The sequence below is a fragment of the Myotis davidii genome, unplaced genomic scaffold (genome assembly GCF_000327345.1).
Source record: "Myotis davidii unplaced genomic scaffold, ASM32734v1 scaffold194, whole genome shotgun sequence".
Taxonomy (NCBI): Eukaryota; Metazoa; Chordata; class Mammalia; order Chiroptera; family Vespertilionidae; genus Myotis; species Myotis davidii.
This window is the reverse complement of record NW_006286673.1, coordinates 613,335-624,696: the sequence shown is the minus strand read 5'-3', so window position 1 is coordinate 624,696 and position 11,362 is coordinate 613,335. Positions and strand designations below refer to the sequence as shown.

Sequence of the window (11,362 nt, the reverse complement as noted above, 5' to 3'; positions counted from 1 at the left end):
GCTGATGCCTGAACGGTATGTGGAATGAAGTGGGCGGGCATCGGGAGGCCACTATGGCACGGGGCAAGCACTATGGGCAGTCTATCTGAAGTGTACCTGGCGTATAAGACGACCCCCCACTTGGAGGCATATTTTTCAGGGCCAAAATATCGTCTTATATGCCGGCAAATACGGTATGTGTGTGTGCCTGTGTGTGCATGCCCCTGAGTGCCACTGGAACCAACTGAGCCTAATGTGGGGCATCCTGTCACTTAGAGACACGTAGTGTTCAGCTCACACACCTGCACTGTGGTCCGGGGCATGGCTGGCAGATGGAATGAACTCCTTTAAGGATAGGGCTAATCCATGTTGGAGCGAAAGCAAGCCCAGTGCCAAGTGGTTACAGGCACACTTAAGCAATATTGGGCAAGTACAATTAATCTCTTAAAAAAGACACCTGCAGGATTATTGCATATTAACTGTGCGGTAACTCTTGTCTCTGTAGGTATGTTGTTTTCTTTCTTAGGGAGAATTTGCCCCAGATCTATGGCAAATTATTCTACACTAGAGGCCCAGTGAGTGGATTTGTGCACCAGTGGGGTCCCTTGGCCTGGCCTGCACCCTCTCGCAATCCGGAACCCCTCAGGGGATGTTGGACTGCTGGTTTCGGCCCAATCCCCGCAGGCCAGGCTGAGGGACCCCACCAGTGCATGAACTGTGCACAGGGCCTCTAGAATGCATATAAGATCATATAAGATCTTTAGTTAATATCTTCCCTCCCTCCCTCCTCTCCCCTTCCCTCTGAGATTCATCAGTCTGTTTCATGTTTCCATGCTTGTGCTTGAGCATCTGTCCCCTGGTGGTCAGTGTGGGTCATAGCTACTGGTTGAATGGTCAAATGATCAAACATATTGATCAAACATATATTGACATTTAAAGCCAAATGTCTCCAGGTCTCCTGTGAAAACAGCCATCCTGAGGCGTTAAGCAGAGCTGGGCTTGAAATAAGGGAATTTTTTAAAAAGATGTCACAGTACTACACTTTGCTTTGAAGACACCATTTCTAAAGCCACCCTTATTTAATCCTGTTTGATCTCCCTCACTTGTTTAAGGTTATAGGACAAATATAATGCTTTATGCAGGAAAAACATACAAGAGGAATTCATACTATTATCATTCTCTGCAGTAATGCAGTGGAACCGGCACTAATGCAAGTGAGGAATATTCATCCACTTCATGTGGACTGTGCAGACGTTTGCTGCCAGGATTCCATGCCTGCCATGTCTAACTGCCACAGGGAACATCTTACACAATTGTAAGAGCACTTTCCAATAATTCACTGGCTTTATGAATTGCTGTCAAATATATAACATACATTAAAATTTTTTTAATTCTCACCTGAGGATATGTGTTTTTTTAATGAATGTTTTAGGGAGAGAGGAAGGAGAGAGAGGGAGGGAGGGAGAGAGAGAGAGAGAGAGAGAGAGAGAGAGAGAGAGAGAGAGAGAGAGAGAGAGAGAGAGAGAGAGGTGTGAGAGAGAAACATCAATGGGTTTCCTCTAGAAAGGTCCCATACCTGGATTAATCCTTCAACCTAGGTATGTGCCCTGACTGGGAATCAAACATACAACCTTTTGGATGATGTTCCAATCAACTGAGCCACCCACCTGGGGCTGGTTTAAAAAGAAAATTAGAAAATCTCTATGCAATGCCTTTTTGAGGTTAAAAATGATTGTTCCTAGATTTTTAAAACTTACAGTAAAATAATAATTTAGTAATTTTAATTAAGTAAAATTCAAATATTTAGGAGATGAATACTACTTTATTGATGAAAATGTGTGGCTTGTTTTATAATACAATAATGTATCATTTAAATTTTGGAAAGAAAAAAGGAAATATGGCATTGAGCCATATTTTACACAAATATGAAATAAATTCCAGAAATGTGTGTAACACATTGCCAGGTTTAGTATTTTATACAAGAAATGCTACTGGAGTTGACATTGTGTTGTAAAAACATTTTTGTGGGATACAGAAGATAAAAATCTATAGTTTCTTCATGTTTATGCTAAATGTACACAATACATTCTGCATTATACAATTTGAAATGTAAATAGAGTCAATCTTGATTCAGAAGTATGCAATGCTTTGTGTAAATTTAAATATAATTTAAAAAGAAAACAAAAAGTAAATTCATCCTGAAAAAACTAAATGTGAAGCAACATACTATGTTGACAATAGAAATAAGAGTCTTAACATTGGGGAATTAATGTACAATTTTTCTTGAAGAAAGTTGGAGTGTGTTCAGAAGTGGCACCTATTTGATGTCAGTTATGTGATAAGGAAAAAAAATCAACACTATACTAATATTTTGCCTTTTCCTTATTTTATAAGCATGTATAGGTGACTTCTAGCCCCTGCATTAATTTCTGAAGCATGATCACTGATGTTTCATCTTATCATCAAAGAGCAGTCATATAGCCCTGGCCCATGTGGCTCAATTGGTTAGCGTATCATCCTGGCAGGTTTAATTCCATCAGGGCACATACCCAGGTTCAATTCCCTGTCAGAGTGCATGTGGGAAGCAATCATTTGGTTTCTCCCTCACACTGATGTTTCTCTCTCACTCTATCTTTCTTTCCAAAATCAATTAAAAAACTAAAATTTTCAATAAATTGTTTAAAAAAACTTTATAAAAAGCAACAGTCATACAAAAAGCTAACCTGTGCTATCATGGCTACCTAGGTAACAAATAGGACTTAAATAACTCAAGAGTAGAGCCAGAGCAAAATCAGGCAATTAACTGTGTTTTCTTCTTAATTCTCAGTCTTCATTCAGTTATTTTTTATTTATAATAAAACTGCAAATATGCACATTATTTAAATTATATTAACTTGTTATACCTTCCTCCTAACTCATTTTTTAACAACTTCTCTTTTTCACATTTACTGCAACTATATCTATATCTATATCATCTATCATCTATCTATCTATCTATCTATCTATCTATCTACCTATCTATCATCTATCTATCTATCTATCTGTTATCTATTATCTGCCTATCTATCATCTATATATGTACCTAACTGTACCTATACCTATTTTTATGTCTATATGTATATTTAAAAAGGATTTTCATTGTAGTACAATTTATACTGATAAAAATAAAAACTGTAGATATGTCAAAAGTGGATTTATGAAGGAATTTATAATGCAATAATAATCAAATGATGGTATATCATATAACCATGGTGTTTAAGGAAAATAACACGGAAAATTGATGATATAGTATTAAGTAAGAACAAAAATATTGTAGAAAACCAAACTGTGGCACAGCATAGATAGAATTTTTTTTTAATTTATCCATGCATATAGATGCATGTTTTTATTTTTAATATATTTTTAATGATTTCAGAGAGGAAAGGAGAGGGAGAGAGAGATAGAAAGTCAATGATGAGAGAGAATCATTGATCAGTTGCCTCCTGCACACGAGATCGAGCCCCCAACCCAGACATGTACCCTGATCGGAAATGGAACGGTGATCTCCTGATTCATGAGTCAATGCTCAACCCCTAAGCCACACCAGTGAGGCTACAGCTTCATGTTTTTAGAAATAGATATAAAAATTGGAAAAATTATCTGAATATGAACAGTAGTTTTCCCCTTGGTAAAATAAAATGGGCAACATTTATTTTTATCTTTATACTAATTTCCTTCTTCCCACATTTTTTTCTACAATAATACTATTATTCTTACAATCAGAAAAAAGTTATCTTAAATTAGCAAAACTCAACATGCTTGCAGTGGAAAAGACCTACTAGCTCAAGTTTTAATTGTACTCTGCTGTGTCAGTGTCTTCATGGATGGAGCTATGTTTGGGACCCGATGCCATAGAAAATGGCATTTGGAATGTTATCGGTGATGACCAGTGTTAGAACTGAGCCTTCCCAATACCATTGTATAGGCCAGTGATGGCGAACCTACGACACGCGTGTCAGAGGTGACAAGCGAACTCATTTTTTTGGTTGATTTTTCTTTGTTAAATGGCATTTAAACATATAAAATAAATATCAAAAATATGTCTTTGTTTTACTATGGTTGCAAATATCAAAAAATTTCTATATGTGACATGGCACCAGAGTTAAGTTAGGGTTTTTCAAAATGCTGACACGCCAAGCTCAAAAATCATCATCACTGGTATAGGCAGTGACATCAAATGAACTAGACACCCCAGAATGCCAATCTGGACTATGTTCTGTTCATGAATGCCTTTGCCCTTTCACATACATATATGCTTTTAAAAAATAGAATCTAAATATTCATTTTCCATTTATAACTAAAAGCATAATTTACTCTTTCTTTTTTTACTGTTTTTTACTTTTTATTATTTTTATTTTTTCTTTATTGATTAAGGTATTACATGTGTATCCACATCCCCCCCATAACCCCCCATGACCCACTCATGCTCTCACCCAGCTGGTGTCTGTGTCCATTAGTTAGGCTTACTTACTAGTATAGTATATGCATGCATACAAGTCCTTAGGTTGATCTATCCCACTTACCCCACCCTCCCCTACCTTCCCTCTGAGGTTTGAGCATCTGATCAATGTTCTCTGTCTCTGGATCTGTTTTTGTTCATTAGTTTATGTTGTTCATTATATGCCACAAATGAGTGAGATCATGTGATATTTATCTTTGTCTGACTAACTTATTTTGCTTAGCATAATGCTCTCCAGTTACATCCATGATGGTTGCAAATGATAAAAATAGTCCTAGAAGCGGGATTACTGAGTTAAATGGGAGATCCATTTTTAATTCTTTAAGGAAACTCCGCATTGTTTTTCACAGTGGCTGCAACAGTTTGCATTCCCACCAGCAGTGCAAGAGGTTCCTTTTTCTCCCCGTCCTCACCAGCACTTGTTGTTTGTTGATGATAGCCATTCTGACAGGTATGAGATGGTACCTCATTGCCATTTTGATTTGCATCTCTCAGATGATTAGTGACTTTAAGCATGTTTTCATATGTCTCTCAGCCTTCTGTATGTCCTCTTCCAAAAAGTGTCAATTTAAGTCCTTTGCCAATTTTTTTTTATTAGATTGGTTAGCTTCCTTTTGTTAAGTTGTATGAGTTCTCTAAATTTTGGAGATTAAACCCTTATCTGAAATATCATTGGCAAATATGGTCTCCCATGCAGTGGGCTTTCTTGTTGTTTTATTGATGGTTTCTTTTGCTGTGCAGAAGCTTGTTATTTTGATGTAGTCCCATTTGTTTATTTTCTCCTTAGTCTCCATTGCCCTAGGAGCTGTGTCTGTAAAGATATTGCTAATGACATATGTCTGCTATTTTGCTGCCTATGAATTCTTGTAGGATTTTTATGGTTTCCAATCTTACATTTAAGTCCTTTAGCCATTTTGAGTTTGTTTTTGTGAATGGTGTAAGTTGGTGATCTAGTTTCATTTTTTTTTTTTGCATGTATCTGACCAAATTTCCGAACACCATTTATTGAAGAGACTTTCTTGACTCCATTGTATGCTCTTACCTCCTTTGTCAAATATTAATTGAGTATAGTGTCTTGGGTTGATTTCTGGGTTCTGGGTTCTGTTCCTTTGGTCTATATGTCTGTTTTTGTGCCAGTACCAGACAGTTTTGAGAACCGTGACTTGGTAATATAGCTTGATGCCTGGTATTCTGCTTCCTCCAACTTTGTTTTTCTTTCTCAGGATTGCTGCAGCTATAAAGGGTCTTTTTGGAGAGTTTGTTCTAGATCTTTGAAGTATGCCATTGGTATTTTAATGAGGATTGCATTGAAGCTGTAGATTGCTTTGGGTAGTGTGGACATTTTAATGATGTTGATTCTATCAACCCAGGAGCATAGTACGTTCTTTCATCTGTTTATGTCTCCCTCTATCTCTTTTTTTTTCAATGTCTTGTAGTTTTCTGAGTACAGGTCTTTTACCTCCTTAGTTAAGTTTATTCCTAGGTATGTTATTTATTTATTTATTTTTTGGTGCAATAGTAAAAGGGATTTTTTTTGTTTTGTTTAGTTTCGCTTTCTGTAAGTTCATTATTGCTGTATAAAAAGGTCATAGATTTCTGGATGTTAATTTTGTATCCTGCTACTTTGCCAAATTCATTTATTAAGTCTAGTAGTTTCTTGATGGAGTCTTTGGGGTTTTCTATGTATAGTATCATGTCATCTGTGAATAAGGACAGTTTTACTTCTTTTTTCCCCAATTTGGATACCTTTTATTTCTTCTTCTTGTCTGATCACTATAGCTAGCACTTCCAGGACTACTAGTATATGAAACAGGAGTGGTGAATGTGGGCATCCTTGTCTTGTTCCCATTCTCAGGGGAAATGACTTTAGTTTTTGCCCATTGAGTGTGATGTTGGCTGTAGGTTTGTCATATAAGGCTTTTATTATGTTAAGGTATGATCCCTCTATTCCCACTTTGCTGAGAGTTTTTAGCAAGAAAGGATTATGGATTTTGTTAAATGCTTTTTCTGTATCGATTGATATGATTATGTTATTTTTGTCTCAGAATTTGCTTATGTGATGTATCACATTTATTGATTTGTGAATGTTGTATCATATTTGCATCCCCGGAACAAATCCCACTTGGTCATGGTGTATGATCTTTTTAATGCTGAATCTGATTTGCTAGAATTTTGTTGAGGATTTTAGCATCTATGTTCATAAAGAATACTGGCCTGTAGTTCTCTTTTTTTTGTGGTGTCTTTATCTGGTAATGGGATTAGGGCAATGCTGGCTTCATAGGAAGTGCTTGGAAGTGTTGCTTCTTGAATTTTTTGGAATAGTCTGAAGAGGATAGGTTTTAGTTCTTCTTTGAATGCTTGGTAGAACTCCCCTGTGAAGCCATCCAGACCAGGGCTTTTGTTTGCTGCAAGATTTTTGATCGCTGCTTCAATTTCTTCGGTAGTTATTGGCCTATTCAGGTTTTTTTAATTCTTCCTAATTGAGTTTTGGGAGCTATTTTTCTAAGAATATGTCCATTTCATCTAGGTTATCCATTTTGTTGGAATAGAGCTGTTCATAGTATTTTTTCACAATCCTTTGTATTTCTATGGACATAATTTACTCTTAATTCACGAAGAACTTCAAGTCCATTTACGACTTCCATCACTTTACTTTGCCAATTCAGATGCAGAATCTAAATAAATTCAATGCCGTTGTGCTAAGAAAATCAAGTTTAGTTTATGAGTTTTTATTTTTTATTTGAAATCTTCCTTTTTTGCTTTCTTGCTTACTTTAAATCTTGATTGTTTTCTCTGTTTCTATACAAACCATTGAGGATTCACCAGAAATACTTGTATAAAAATCTATATGACACATAGCTACAGAGATGTAATGCTGAAATGCATTTCTTTTAAAATCCCACACACCTGCTGAAAACACAGCAATGATTAGGCTAGGCATAAAAACATACAAATTGCGATGTAGAAGCACAACTCTCTCTTCACTGTGTGCCTGGTGGAGTTCTGCATAAACCAAATGTCCAAGAGAGTAGGAGCAAAGCATTAGTTTAATCTTCTGTTAAGTTTCTGAGCTAATCTAATTTTCCTCCCAACCCCAGAAAAATTAGGAAACAACTCAGGTACAAGGTAGCCCAGAACTCGAGTGTAAAGACAGACTTTAGATGGAGAGTCCCTGGATGGGACCACAATGGTCATGGTGAGGGCACACCCACAAACAGCTTCCAGCGAAGGCCTGTTAAAAGGGGATTTCAAGGGGTGCTCAGAACCCCACATTGGATGCCCAGTGTCAAAACACTTTATTCAAGGTTTGATGTAAGTGTGACAAGATCTTATGGATAATGTATTCTCTGATGAACTGGAATGTTTAATTTGAAAACAGTCTCATCTCCCCCAGATTGCCACCTTAGCCAGACACATCACACTGGAGGTCTGTGAAGATGAGAAGGCCATGGTGTTAGCGCTAACAGTCATTCCATTTGTTCCTCAAAACAGTAACATTTAAATTTGGCTTTCTTTCATTCTTTTCTTTTCTTTTTCATTTTTTTTGGATGTGGTGCATGCGTTTATTAGAAATATTGAATTAGAACCAGATGATATTTTCAGCTTAACTCTCCTCCCTTTCCTGTTATTCTGAGAAAACAATTCCAGATCCTGGGAGTGTCGGTGAGAAGACTATCCCGGTGCTCAGCAATGAAGCATTGTCTAAGTTTAATAATGGTAGAAAACTCACTCACGACAAGATCCTTGTCTGATGAACTCATAATTAATTTTGTTTTAAGTGTTGCCACTTAAAGAAATTCCGTTGCTTCTAATATTTTTTCAACTTCTGTTTTGAATTTTCCTGAATTTATAAAAGCTACATGGTTATATTTTCCAGACATGTTGAACAAATAATTTTTCAAGTGGGATGTAAGAAGCTTTAATGAAGCTAAAAAGCTTTTGCAGGTTAAGGATATTACAGAATCACCTTCGACATTTCTTTAATAATTTTGTTTAGAGAGTTTTTACATTTTGAGTCATTTATATTTCATTTCTGAGATTTTTATTGATCCTTAAAACCCACCCTTATAGTCATATTAAATTACTTCAATAGTATTTTAATGATTCAAATTTTTTTCTTTACACTTTAAAAACATATGTATTTTTATTTATTTCAGAGAGGAAGGGAGAAGGAGAGGGAGAGAGAGACAGAAACATCAATGATGAGAGAGCATCATGGATCAGTTGCTTCCTGCACGCCGCCCCTGGGGATCGAGCCCGCAGTACAGGTATGAGTCCAGTCTCAGTAATTTAGGGAGTTGGCTGGATATAGACATTTTCTTTTGATTTGTTTTGCAGACTAATCAATTCATGAACAGGCTAGAACTTTCAAGCTCTTACCTTAATCCACAATCAATGGATGATACTCACACTGACCTCTTAAAAAAATAAAGTGTTCGTCTCCACTTAGCAAAAAAATGTGTGCTTTATTAAATTTGGACTGTATTCTCTGGCAAAAGCTACACCACAGTTATACTGTTTATAAAGAGTCCAAAATACTGGTAAGGCCAAATACCACACAGACTAATCCCTAAAAAGACTCATTTATTTATCTTTCCTAATAGTTCCTCACTTCTCAACCCAATACTGCTGGAAAGAAGTAATAATTCTACAACCAAACCACTTTGAATCCCAACCTCCTTCATCCCCAGTGAGGGAAGATGGGCTCTCCATTGCTGTTTGCTGGTTTAGAAAATATGAATGTGTGTTTAACTACAACCCTTTAACGGTACTTTCAGGAGAGAGAATGGCTTCAAGCCCAAAAGAACAGAATGTGTGACTCTTGAGAAAAACAGGATTGAATTTCTCCTTAGTTGTTCTTGCCTAATTTCTGATAAGGCTTTGAGCAAAGAAAAAAAAAATGGAAACTCTTTAAGCTCCCAGCATCTGAATATCTCAGCAAACAGAAGGGCATTTGTTTATGACATATCTCTGGGGAATTCCCCCCTCCTACCCCAGGATCCTTCCCAGTTCCAATGCACCCTGATGCTCACCTGCTGGTCTCGCTTTGCTGTCAACATTTCCTTTAAAAATAGACCTTGCATTTTAGTTCTCTCTTTTTTTTTAATGGAGAGAATAGAATTTCGTCTTTCATAGTGACACCATAGGACTCTAACTCTAGAAAGCTGCACAAATAAACTTTGAAGCTCTCTCCATGGTGGCCACATGCTGTCCCCGTCTCCACTGCACCCCTGGCCCCCAGCACCATGTGCATCTCTTCGTTTAAGAGACACAGCATGTGGCTGGAGATGAAAATGCGTCTCTGCTAAGTCAGAGGAAACCAAAAATGTCTGGTTACAATGGCATGTTTCCAGTATTTGCTTTCAGGAGATTATAGTTCCATTTAACCAAATTCCCGTTAGCAGATGTGATCTGGGCATGCCCTCGAGAGACAATATGATACTGAAAGGACCAAACAAAAGATGAAAACAAACAGACAGTGAGATACTCTCAGAGATTTCAGAAGCAATGCAAAGGGACTTCTGAGATGCAAAACAGTCAACTATCAGCAATTTAGACAGTGAAATGTCACCCAGCAAATGAGAATTTGTTTAGCAAACCGTGTATTCAACTTCCAGTTTAAAACTAGATTTTCCACATTTAACACTAAGATGCACTGGAGAGGATTGAGTTTAATCATCACTAGTCCTAAATTCCAAACCACACCTGCTATGTTAGTTCAATTATTTAAAAACTAACCTTTTAGAAAACAATGTTTTGGTTCAATCATAGCCAAGCAAAGTAGAATTCCTTATTTTCTTATTTCTTTATTTCATGGACTCTAGTGGTATCAAAAGTATTCTTTCAGGTGGTATTTTTTCCTTCTGTATCTTACTTCACTTCTGAAATTGAGCATTCATTAATGGGCCTGTACATATAGACAATGACTTCTGTTAAAGGAACTCATTCTTGTTTACCATACTGTTTACCCTATTTATATTGAATCCTTGCAGCATCATTGTGAGTTGCTTGATCAACTAAACTTTGCTTCTAACTCTGGATGGTCCAAGGAATTGAGTATAAATAGTCACCGTCTTCCTTAAGCAAGCAGGAGAAGGGTGTCTTTTACTGCGAGGGTGCCCTCCTCCTGTGGGTATTTGGAAGAAATGAAAAAAGTTGCCTGGAAGAGAGCTTGGGGGAGAAGTAGGTAGAGGTAAGTCAGTAGGGGGTATATCTGCACTGGAATTTTGACTCTGAGCATCTTCAAGTACATTTATTTTGTGATGACTTTTAAAAGTCTTTATGTCATGCTCATATGAAGTTAATGCTTTCCTTTATAGTGTTATGTGAAGATGTTCCTGAAGTGAGTCAAGTCTTAAGGTTCCACTGTAGAAACAAGCCATCTCAAGCCAAAACTATTCAATCTAATTTGGGAACTACTTTGAAGAATACGTCTACACAAAACATTCCAACAGGTATTGCAAAGTTATAAAAACAACTCAATTTTTCTAGATCATCATTTGATTCTAATTAGATTTAAATAATTATAAATCAAGTTCATTGTGGTAACTGCATGATGACAGCAAGCAATTTTGGTAAAAACATGGGGGACGAAAGCATTTCTTCTGTCTACCTACTTAGGGAAAAAAATCTATGAGTGGAAGGAAGATGAAAATCATATGTATCTAGAAGGAAGCACAGGACTGGGACAGTTGTATGCAGTGAGGAAACACAGTTCCAAGGCAAAAGACTTTATGCAAAGGCACAAAGGCTGGCCTGGTTGGTGTGACTCAGTGCTTGAGCATCGAACTATGAACCAATAGATCACGGTTCTATTCCAGTTCAAGGCATATGCCCTGGTTTTGAGCTCAACCCCCCAGCAGGGGGCATTCAGGAGGCAGCTAC

The 11,362-nt window shown here is 37.0% G+C and overlaps 1 long non-coding RNA gene across 1 annotated transcript in view; it reads left to right on the top strand.

Annotated features, from left to right (window-relative positions):
• The first annotated feature begins 10,579 nt into the window (after nucleotides 1-10,579).
• LOC107182200 overlaps nucleotides 10,580-11,362 on the top strand; it is a 2,254-nt gene continuing 1,471 nt past the window's right edge. The window contains exons 1-2 of the long non-coding RNA XR_001512917.1: nucleotides 10,580-10,670; nucleotides 10,798-10,932. This is a non-coding gene — a long non-coding RNA (uncharacterized LOC107182200). The remainder of the gene's footprint in view (nucleotides 10,671-10,797; nucleotides 10,933-11,362) is intronic.